Raw genomic sequence first — 12,678 nt, forward strand, 5'->3', positions numbered from 1 at the left:
CTGACCAATGGAGGAAGCCCACATAGCACAACAGGATGCCTGAAAGACACATGCAGCTATACATCTGAGGGTGGATGGACTGGCCCCCCTGGAAGTGAGGGAGATAGGTGAGCATACCCTGCTCTCCCCTGGTAGCCCTGTGGATGCACGCAAATGCTTTCCAACCTGGTGCAAGTGCCTGGAAAGTGGGAACATGCAGCAGGGTGACCGTAAGAGGAGGAGCAGTAATGCTTAGCCTGCACTCATGGTAGCTCTCCTGGGGGAGAGAGGGAGCCCACCACAACCCTGTGCCATAAAGCAGGCAGCCATAGCCTGGGTCCCAGCAGGAAAACCCTCCCCGCAAAGCTCAGCAGCCCCATGGACTGCATATCTTAAACAGGGACCTCAGCAGATTTCCTCACTGGGGCAAACACTTCCCAGGCATGCACGAGCCCTCACAGTGCAGCTGCACTGCCAAAGAGGGAAAAGGTCTGGAAGGCTGTGGGAATACACATGGCAGTTTTGAGCCCATGCAGGCTTACTTTCCTAGTGGGGTAGGGAGCGCACCATGCCGCAGGGCTGTCAAGGAGCAGCCATAGATCAGGTCTCAGCAAGGAACCCCTGCCCACCAAGCACAGAGGCCCCACAGACTGCAGGTTGTAAATAGGGACCGCAGCAGATTTCCACACTGGGGCAAACACTTTCCAGGTGCGCACGAGTGCTCACAGTACAGCTGTGCTCCCAAAGAGGGAACGTGTCCTGGGGCAGCTGCAGGAATAGGTGTGGTAGCTTTGAGGCCACTGGTGATCACTTTCTGGCTGGGAGGGGAGTTCAGAGCACACCTGAGTTGCCAAAAAGTGGTCCTAGCCTAGCGAGGAAGGCCTGCCTGACAAGGACAGTCCACACAAGGGCCTGAAGACATAGCAGGCTGGGCAAGCACCCACAATACCACCACAGCTTCCAGCAGACAGAGTGGGGCCAGAAACACTCCTCCTGCTCCCAGCTAGCAGTAACAGGGGGAATCTGCATCCTAAGAATAACACAAATGTCCTGATAAAAGGTTAGTTCATCAAACACCATGAGAAAGTGCAGCAACAATTCAGACCAGAAGGAAAATGACAATTCTGCAGAAACCAATACTGAAGACCCAGAAATATAGAACCTAAATGACACAGAATTCAAAAATAGCCACTGTAATGAAACTCAATGACTTATGAGAAAACACAGACAGACAGTTCAAGGAGCTCAGCAATAAAGTGAATCTCTTCACCAAGAAGATAGAAACTATATAAAAGAATCAAGCAGAAATTCTGGATATGAAAAACACAATTAATGAAATAATAAGCTAGAATTGTTAAAAAATAAAATTGATCTTATCGAGGAAAGAATTAGCCTTCTTGAGGATGAAAATGAAGAAACTCTACAGGTGGAGGAGGAGACAGAACTAAGATTTTTAAAAAAATGAAAGAATTCTTTGAGAAATATCTGACTCAGTTAGGAAAAGCAGCATAAGGATTATAGGTATACCAGAGAGTGAAGAGAGAGAGAAAGGAGCAGAGAGCTTGTTCAAAGAAATAATTGCTGAGAACTTCCCAATCAGGGGGATGGTTTCAGATTTACAGATAAATGAAATTAATTCAACACCCAACATTATCAACACAAAAAGACCCTCTCCAAGGAATATAATAGAAAAAATTGCAAAAGTTTAGGATAAAGAAAGAATATTAGGTGCTGCAAGGCAGTAAAAAAATAACCTACAAAGGAAACCCTATCAGACTTTCAGTGGATTTCTCGGCAGAAACCTTACAGGCTAGGAGAGAATGGAATGATATATTCAAAACACTGAAAGACAAAAACTTTCAGCCAAGAATACTCTATCCAGCAAAACTTTCCTTCAGATATAATGGATAAATAAAAGCTTTCCCAGATAAACAAATCTGAGGGACTTCATTGCCACTAGACCTCTCCTATAAGAAATAATTAAAGATCCCTTTGCACCAGTGACAAAAAGGCAAAGGTCTACAAAGCTCTGAGCAAGGAGATAAATAGACAGACATGATCAGAGACCTACAGCTCTCTACTAAAACATGGAGGTAAAGGCTCAATTACAACTTAAAACAGAAAGGGAAAGAAAGCATCTAAAGTAGTGATAAACACTTCAACTTAGCCACAAACTCACAAAATTAAAAACAGAACAATATGTACCAGCAATTAATCAGAAGGGGAGAGGAAAGGAAAGAATTTTCTTAGGTTAATGGAGTTAAGAGGCTATAAGAAAATGGACTATCTCATATCTAATATCTTTCATACAATCCTCATGGTAACCACTAAATAAAAAATTAGAGCAGAGCCACAATTCACAAAAAGAGAGAGAACTGAGAAATCCCTCTCAGAAAACCAACAAAATGAAATGGCAGTCAGAAATACAAAGGAAGAGAAACAGTGGAAACAGAAAAACCAGAAAACAAGAGATAAAATGCCAGCATTAAGCCCTCCTATAGCAATAATCTTTCTAAATGTAAATGGACTGAACTCTCCAATCAAAACACGCAGAGTAGCTGAATGGATTAAAAACCAAGATCCAACAGTATGCTACCTCCAGGAAATGCATGTCAGGTACAAAGACAAACATAGGCTTAGAGTGAAGATATGGAAGACAATACTCCAAGCTAATGGCTAACAAGAGAAAGCAGATGTTGCCGTACTTCTATCAGAAAAAGCAGGCTTCAAGTTAAAAAAGACAATGAGAGACAAAGAGGGGCAGTATATAATGATAAAATGGACACTCCACCAAAAGGAAATAATGCTTATTAATATATATGCACCTAACACAGGGGCACCAAAGTACATAAAGCAATTATTTAACAGACCTAAAGGGAGAAATTAACAGCAACACAATAATAGTAGGGGGCCTCAACACCCCACTCACTGCAATGGACAGATCATCCAAACAAAATGTCAACAAGGAAATAGTGGATTTAAATGAAACTCTTGACCAGAGGGACTCAATAGACATATATAGAGGATTACATCCCAAAACAGCAGAACATACATTCTTCTCAAGTTCCCATGGAACATTCTCAAAGATAAACCATATGTTGGGTAACAAGGCAAGCTTCAATAAATTCAATAAGTTTGAAATCATCCCAATCACCTTTCCTAACCATAGTGCTATGAAGCTAGAAATCAACCATAAGAACAAAACAGGGAAAGTCAGAAATATGTGGACACTAAACAACATGCTGTTGAACAACCATTGGATCATTAAGAAATCAGAAAAGAAATTAAAAAATACCTGAAGACAAACAAAATGAAAACACACCATACCAACTCTTATGGGATGCAGCAAAAGCAGTCATAGGAGGGAAATTCATAGCAATACAGGCCGACCTCAACAAGCAAGAAAAGTCTCAAATAAGTAATCTTAAAATGCACATAGAGCTAGAAAAAGAAGAACACACAAAGCCCAAAATCAGCAGAAGGAGGGAAATTATAAAAATCAGACCAGAAATAAATGAAATAGAGACTAAAAAAAAAACAGTAAAAAGGAACGATGAAATTAAAAGCTGGTTCTTTGAGAAGATAAACGAAATTGACACACCCATAGCCAGACTCAACAAGAAAAAAAGAGAGAAAGCTCAAGTAAATAAAATTTAGAAATGAAAGAGGAGGAATTACTACAGATACTGCAGAAATACAAAGGATTATAAAAGAAAATTATGAAAAGCTCTATGCCCACAAATTTGATAACCTAGATGAAATGGATGAATTCCTAGCCTTATACAACCTCCCAAATATGAATCAAGAAGAGACAGAGAATTTGAACAGACCAATAACAAGTACAGTGATCAAAACAGTAATCAAAAACCTCCCAAAAAACAAAAGTCAAGGACTAGATGCCTTCTCTGGAAAATTCTAATGAACATTCAAAGAAGATGTAGTACCTATTCTCAAACTATTCCAAAAATTGAAGAAGATGGAACACTTCCTAACATATTCTATGAGGTCAACATTACCCTGATACCAAAACCAGACAAGGACAACACGAAGAAGGAAAACTATAGGTCAATATCACTGATCAACTAGCACGCAAAAATCCTCAACAAAATATTGGCGACCCAAATACAGCAATACATTAAAAGAATCGTACACCATGATCAAGTGGAATTCATTTCAGGGACGCAAGGATGGTTCAACATCCACAAATCAATCAATGTGATACACCACATTAACAAAATGAGGAATTAAAATCAGATGATCATCTCAACAGATGCAGAGAAAGCATTTGACAAGATCCAACAGCCATTTATGATAAAAACTCTCAATAAAATAGGTATGGAAGGAAAGTACTTCAATATAATAAAGCCTATATATGACAAACCCGGAGTCAACATCATACTTAATGGCGAAAAATTGAAAGCCAGCTCTCTGAGAATAGGAACAAGACAAGGGTGCCCACTCTCACCACTCCTATTCAACACGGCACTGGAGGTACTGGTCGGAGCAATTAGGCAAGAAAAAGAAATAAAAGGAATCCAAATTGGAAAGGAAGAAATGAAACTTTTGCTATTTGCAGATGTTATGATTCTATATATAGAAAACCCTAAATAATCCAACAGAAAATTATTGTAAAGAATCAACAACTACAGCAAAGTTGCAGGGTACAAAATCAATTTTAAAAAATCAGTCACATTCCTATACACTAAAAATGAACTAGCAGAAAAAGAAATAAAGAATAGAGTCCCATTTAGAACTGCAACAAAAAGAATAAAATACCTAGGAATAAACTTAACCAAAGAGGTGAAAGACCTGTACACTGAGAACTATAAGTCATTACTGAAATAAATTGAGGAAGACATAAAGAAATGGAAAGATATTCCATGTTCATGGGTTGAAAGAATAAACATAGTCACAATGTCCATACTACATAAAGCAATCCACAGATTCAATGCAATCCCAATCAGAATCTCAATGAAATTCTTCACATAAATAGAACAAGGAATCCAAAAATTTATATGGAACAACAAAAGACCCCGAATAGCCCAAGCAACCCTGACAAAAAAAGAACCAAGCTGGGGGCATCACAATCCCTGACTTTAAAACATGCTGCAAAACAATAGTAATCAAAACAGCATGGTACTGGCACAAAAACAGACAAACAGAGCAATGGATCAGAATTGAAAGCCCAGAAGTAAAACCACACATCTATGGACAGTTAATCTTTGACAAAGGAGCCAAGAACATACAATAGAGAAAGGAAAGTCTCTTCAGTAAATGGTGTTGGGAAAATTGGACAGCTACATGCAAAAGAATAAACGTAGATCATTATCTTGCACCATACACAAAAATTAACTCTAAATGGATTAAAGATTTAAATGTAAGAACTGAAACCATAAAAATCCTAGAATAAAATACATACAGTACACTCTTTGACATTGGTCTTAGCCACATCTTTTCAAATACACTTCTTTTGGGAAACAGAAGAAAAAGTTAACAAGTGGGGCTACATCAGACTAAAAATCTTCTACAAAACAAAGGAATCAATCAGCAAAATGGAAAGACAACCCACCAACTGGGAGAAAACATTTGCAAATCATTTGTCAGACAAGTGGTTGATATCCAAAGTATATAAAGAACTCACACAACTCAACCAAAAAACCCCAAACAACCCGATGAAAAAATGGGCAGAGGATATGAGCAGACATTTTTCAAAGGAAGATATGCAGATGGCCAACATGAACATGAAAAGATGCTCAACATCACTAATAATTAGGGAAATGCAAATCAAGACTACAATGAGACTTCACCTTATACCAGTCAGAATGGCTGTAACTACCAAGACCGAAAACAATAAATGCTGGAGAGGGTGTGAAGACAAGGGAATGCTCATACACTGCTGGTGGGAGCACAAACTGGTGCAGCCACTGTGGAAAACAGCATGGAGATTCCTCAAAAAACTAAAAATAGAAATACCTTATGACCCAGCTAACCCATTACTGGGTATCTACCCAAACAACTTGAAATCAACAATCCAAAGTAACATTTGTACCCCTATGTTCATTGCAGCACTACTCACAATAGCCAAGACATGGAAACAATCCAAGCGCCCACTGACTGATGATTGGATAAAGAAGATGTGGTATGTATGTATGTGTGTATATACACACACGTGCGTGCGCGCAAGGGAATACTACTCAGCCATAAAAAAGACAAAATCATCCCATTTGCAACACCATGGTTGAACCTAGAGGGTATTAGGCTAAGCGAAATAAGCCAGACTGAGAAAGACAAACACCATATGATTTCACTTATATGCAGAATATAAACAAACACATGGACAATGAAAATAGTGCAGTGGTTACCAGGGGCAGGGGAAGGGAGGTGGGGCCTGGGCACAGGAGGTGAAGGGGAGCACTTATGTGGTGACAGACAAGAAATAACGTACAACTGAAATTTCACAATGATGTAAACTATTATGAATCTCAATTAAAAATAAGAAGGCCATAAAAAAGCATCTCTTTCATCATATCTTCCTGTAAATCTACTTACTCATGTCTCTTTCTGTCCCTCCCAGCTTGGTGAAGGAAAATAATGTGATAATCTTATTTGAGCAAAAACATTGATATCTGATAATGACTTAGCTTAATTCATCTTTTTCAGAAGTTTGCGTTTGTTTTAAACAACCATTAACCGAAAGATATGAGTAAATATATCAAGATTTCGGTTGTAATTCCTAGTAAGGAGAGACGTTTTCTTTCTTTCAGCTTCTCAAATTATACCATATAAAAAGATACTTTGCATAAAGATGATCTAGATTAACAAATATAAGGAAAAAATTTACTAATACATGTTTCCTTTTAACACTATCAGTTTATTAAAAGTCAATGTTTCCATGGTGATAAAAATAATAATTATAACTAAAATTTATTGAGAACATAACATGTACCAAACACCATGACTTCAAACATTGTCTCACTTTGCCTGTATAGCAGTACAACAGGAAATCACTTTTATCCCAAATTCACAGATAGAAAAAATAGGCTTAAAAAGTGGTCAAGTAGCATGCTTCATGTCTCACTGCTGGGCAGCAGTGGGGCTGGAACTCATATTTTGATTTGTGTGATTACAAACCTTAATATTCTACAGCCTTTCACACAAAAAAGAAAGTTTTAGAATTGGATTAGATCTGATCTTTCATTAAACCTTATGTATTAATCCGCTACTAATGGCCCTGAAAGGTCATAAAAACCCTTCTTTGTGAACAATGAAAAATTCATGCCATCATAAATTGCAACTTGTGTTTTTATTCAGCTCCAATAGTTACCACAGCATTTTCCTCACTGATCAAAGTCTACCACCTGTACAATACGCACCACTTGAGCCTATTCTTGTTCCTCAACAAGTAAGATATGTAAAATCAAGAAGAGAACTCCCAAAGACTGTAAAAAACTTCTCCTAATTTGACATTCTAGAAGTTCATGTAAATCTTTTAATAGATATTTAAAAAACAGATAAATTTAAAAATTTTAGCTGTATGCATTTTTAAATCCATTGAAACTTACCATAACTTTTTTGTAATAAATGAGTCCTAAGGTATCAACTCTTCTGTTTTATTTTTCAACAATCACTAAAATCTATGTGTAAACAATTGTTTTAAAAACTTGATGGTCAAGAGAAAAAAATAAAATGATTTGACAATTTTTATTTTAAAATAGAGGGCCATATCAGTTTCAACAGCAAACATTTTGATCTAAGATATATTTCCTACTTACATATGTTATTTCAATTTCTTAAGATATGATTTAATTCTGACTGTGGTTAATATCAGCAGTCCAAATACGGTTTCTTAGCTACAGGGCTCAGCCATTCAGCATTTTGCAATCAAATAACTAACATCAAACTAATTAAATGATTTGCATCCCTAGTTATCTAAGGTAGGCTTTCCAAAGACTATAACATCTTGTATCTAAAGTGCAGCATTCATATTCTTGTCCTTCCAGCTCTTTATTTTGATTGAATTTGAGATAAGCTAAGACACAAAATAGATCATTTACTCTTGGAGGCAGATATAAGAATTTTTTTCATTTTCCAAACTAAATGGAACTTTTTCTTTGACTTTTATTGTGTTTTAGGAAGTATCTCGATGGTTTGGAAATATTTTTTAAATTATAAAATTTAATGAGAAAATTGGGAGATATCATTGAAACAACACTAGATGACTGCTTAAATGAAATGCTGGAAATGGATTTATAAGTATATTCATTCAAGGACCAGTATGTTCTTTTAAACATTATTCTTAACTTGTACTTTTTACTTAGACAGTGACTTACATATTTCTCGATTCTAAACCACTGCTTTAGACGTTGAACTAACATGGTTACTATTCCATTTTCACAGTCATAATCTTATCAACAAATTTTTTATTTTTCTTATTTTTTAAAGAGATGAAAGCAAGATCAGTATTATACTAAATTTGTTTATTAAAAAAGGAATTTAGAGTTTCTTTAAATTTTCTTTTTATTAAAGCTTCTGCTGTTACAGCTATCACTATTGCTACTTAGTTGAAATTTGGTGGAAGAGATCAACAAGAAAGCCAATTCTGTTGCTTTAACTTGAAAAAAAACATATTCCCCAGACACTACTTCCTGTCATTTTTGGTAGCTCAGGAATGTGTTCATATATGAGTCATAGAGCGTACATTTTTCAGATTGCAAAATTGTCGTAGCATGAGATAAGATATGTAAGATTTAGATTGTGAATATAACAGTTTCCAATTTATCGTAATGTCTGCTTCAGTTTCCATTTATAGTCGAGTTTATTGCTAGGAAAGAGAGGGAAAGTTAATTCCAGATTTTATTCATTATTGAAGTAATTATTAAAAACATAATAAACTAATTACAAATATTATTTTTATTGGCCTTGCGTCAGAGCTTAACATGCTAGTGTAAAATTCAACAACTCATGAGGTTCCATGGGCAGTTTAATTTTAGAGGGATTTGAAAGACTTAATAAGCCCACAGAAATTTTCCCATGGAAGTTTTCTTTTATGATTACTATCTATGCAATACCGTTTAGTCATATATACCTGCTGGCAGAAAAAAAAAAGAAGAAAAATAATTGTAGAATTCTTAAGTATCTCAGTGAAATCATAAATAAAATGCATGTATCGCTTAACGACGGGCATATATTTTAAGAAATGTGTCATTAGGCCGTTTTTTCACTGTGCAGACATCATAGATTGTACTTACGCAAGCCCGGATGGTATAGCCTACTACACACCTAGGCTATACACTATAGCCTATTGCTCCTAGGCTATGAACCTGTAAGCATGCTACTGTACTGAATACTGTAGGCAACTGCAACACAATGGTATTTGTGTATCTAAGCATACCCAAACATAGAAAAGCTACAGTAAAAATGCAGTATAAAAGATAAAAAATGGTACATGTGTATAAGGCACTTACTGTCAATGGAGCTTGCAGGACTAGAAGTTGCTCTCGATGAGTCGGTGAGTGAGTGCGTGTGAAGGCCTAGGACATCCCTGTACATTCCCATAGACTTTATAAACACTGTACACCTAGGCTCCACTAAATTTATAAAGAAATACTTTTCTTTCTTCAATAATAAATTAACCTAGCTCACTGTAATTTTTTTTACTTTATAAAATTTTATTTTTTTTAACTTTTTGACTTTTAAAACACGGATTGTACGGCTATACAAAAATATTTTCTTTCTTTATATCCTTGTTCTACAAGCTTTTTTCTATTTTTAAAATTTTTTACTTTTTAAACTTTTTTGGTAAAAATTAAGACACAAACACACACACTAGCCCAGGCCTAATCAGGATAATCAATATCACTGTTCACCATCTCCACACTTTGTCCCATTCCACGTCTTCAGGGGCAGTAACACACATGGCGCTGTCATCTCCTATGATAATGCCTTCATCTGGAATACCTCCTGAAGGACTTGCCTGAGGCACTTCTTGAGGAAATGTCACTCTTTTTAGAAATATGTTCATGGTAGTTTGGTTGGTTTGTTTTTTTTATCATAGATTTGCTTGTAAGCAGATGGCGCACCATGAACATTCCTCTCTATTAGAGAAAACCTTTCGGTGCTGGAAGGTCCATGTTTTCAAACTTTTTAAGGAGCTTGTTGAGGTCTACAAAAGCTTCTGCTATACCCATCACTGTAAATTTTCTCGATGCTTCTGCTTTTTTCTTCTTCTCCTGCAGTTTCCTTTTCTCTTGCCTATTCTTCAGCTATGTGTTCCTGTTCCAGTTCCAACAACTCCTCGTTAGTCAATTCCTCAGAAACTGCCTGTAGGAGCTCCTCGATGTCATCCTCATTCACACACAGGTTAAAGCTATTTTCCATCTCAATCACAACTTTGTTGATTTTTGCAACTACGTCTTACTTGGCAAATCTTTGGAAGTCATGGACGAACTTCTTGAGTCTCTCCTTCCAAATGCCATTGAAACACTCTTTAAAATGCCATTGAAATCCAAACACTCCTTGGTGACATCACCCCAACTCTAAGCAAGGTTCTTGATACAATCATGGATGCTGTAATTATTCCAGAATTGCACCAGTGTCATGTCAGTGTCTTCCTCAGTTGCAGCAATAGCCTGGGCAAAGGTCCTCCTCAGGTAGTAGGCCTTAAAAGCTGCTCTAATTGCTTGATCCATTGGTTGGATCAAAAAGGTGGTGTTTGGAGGGAAAAACACCACTTTGATACTGGGATGAAGATCACCAACAAAAGGAGGAGGCTCTGGAGTATTATCAAAATAAGTAAAATCTCGAAAGTTATGTTATTCTCCAAACATCACTTCTCCATTTCGCTGACACAGCAATTCAGGAGGGCATCTTGGAAGAGGAGCTGGGTCATCCATGACTTCGTATTGCTCCTGGAGTACACTGGCTGTGTGTGCTTATGATATGTTAGAAGGCCCTGGATTTTCACTATGCCAGATCACAAAGGCTTTCAATTTGTTTCCTGAAACATTGCCCCCAAGCAAGACTATCACCCTGCCCTTAAAAGCCTGAAACCTGGCACTGTCTTGGCCTCCTTATGGAAGAAAGTCCTTTCAGGCTTCTGTTTCCAGAATGGGGAGGATCATTAATATTGGATATTTGCTCTAGCAAGTAATTTTCCTCCACAACCAGTTTATCTAAAGTTTCCAAAAATCCTTTAGCTGATTTCACATCAGAGCTCACAGACTCACCAGTCATTTTCACATTATGTAATGAATAATAATTCTTGAATTGTTTAAACGTCTAGGAGCTAGCAGTAAATTTTAACATCACAGTCAGGTCCCGCCTTTTCTTTCAACATCACAAACAAACTTTTTGCTTTGGCCATGATCATCATGGTGCTAAAAGCGATCTGCTTCTTTTTCTGGTCTTCAAACCAGGTCATTAGAAGTTTCTTCATGTCTGATATAGGCCCTTCTCAAATTTTTGTTAGCTTCATTGCCTTTAGTGAAGCAGATGTTCTAACAGTTTCCATCACTTTACTCTTGTTCTTCAAGATCATAGTTATGGTGGAATGGGACATTCCTGACTGGCGAGCAATAACCATCATTGATTTTCCACATTTGTAGTCCTTAAGCACTTTTAATTTTGTTTCCAGGTCAATCACTCAATGTGGCTTTTTACTGGCAACATTAGCAGTGGATTTTCTACACACTTAGGGGCCGTTACGAACAAAACAACGTGAGATTAAATCAAACACAAGAGAAAATGATGCTATCAAGAGATGCAGTAAACACAATACGTATGAGGCTGCTGCTGGCATAACATGGCATACTCTTTTACAGTAAACTTTTTTTATAAGTAGAAAGAGTACAATCTAAAATAATGACAAAAAGCATAGTATGGAAAATACATAAACCAGTAACATAGTCATTTATTATTGTTATCAAGTATTATGTGCTGTACATAATTGTATGTGCTATACTTTTATAAAACCAGCAGTAGGTTTGTTTATACCAGCATCACCACAAACATGTGAGTAATGTGTCGCGCTATGATGTTAGGATGGCTACAACATCACTAGATGATAGGAATTTTTCAGCTCAATGATAATCTGTGGGACCACCATTGTATACATGGTCTGTCACGAACCTAAACACGTTATGTGGTGCATGACTTTAATTTTGAAGTTGTCTGTAAACAATGAAGGTAAATATTTAGAAGGATAATTAAACTAATGAGAACTTAACTCTTCCCCTTTCATTACCTAGCAAATCATCAAAATTTTCATGAATTTTTTTCAGAAAACTCAATTACAGATTGACAGAGAGAGAGAAGGATAGAGAGATGATAGTAAAAGAGAAAGAAGATAGTTTACAGAAAGTTCCCATTAAATAAATGTCTTTTAAAAGTGTCCAATAAAGTTCTCAATAAATATCCTCTTCTTCACACCTATTCCCTTCGTTCCTCCTAACCTCAGGGTCTCCCATTCCTTTTTTCCCTAGAATTGGAGCAAAAATAGCATATGAAAAAACACATAGTATTCAGCCCTTTTTTCATCCAGATTCATCATTCATTTTAATCCCTATCACTTGATTTAAATCCTTAGTAATATATTTTTAACCTCAGATTATTGATTAATTCATTCAGCAAATATGTATTTTTTCAGACACAACTCTAAAAGCTTGTAATATCTGTCAAAAGATCAAATCAAATAAAAAGGTC

The 12,678-nt window shown here is 36.6% G+C and overlaps 1 protein-coding gene across 8 annotated transcripts in view; it reads right to left on the reverse strand.

Moving 5' to 3' along the window:
* The window catches only part of MGAT4C (MGAT4 family member C), a 691,584-nt gene that overhangs the window by 273,708 nt on the left and 405,198 nt on the right, over nt 1–12,678 (reverse strand). The window lies entirely within an intron of this gene.

The sequence above is a fragment of the Equus przewalskii genome, chromosome 29, assembly GCF_037783145.1.
Source record: "Equus przewalskii isolate Varuska chromosome 29, EquPr2, whole genome shotgun sequence".
NCBI classification, from domain to species: Eukaryota; Metazoa; Chordata; class Mammalia; order Perissodactyla; family Equidae; genus Equus; species Equus przewalskii.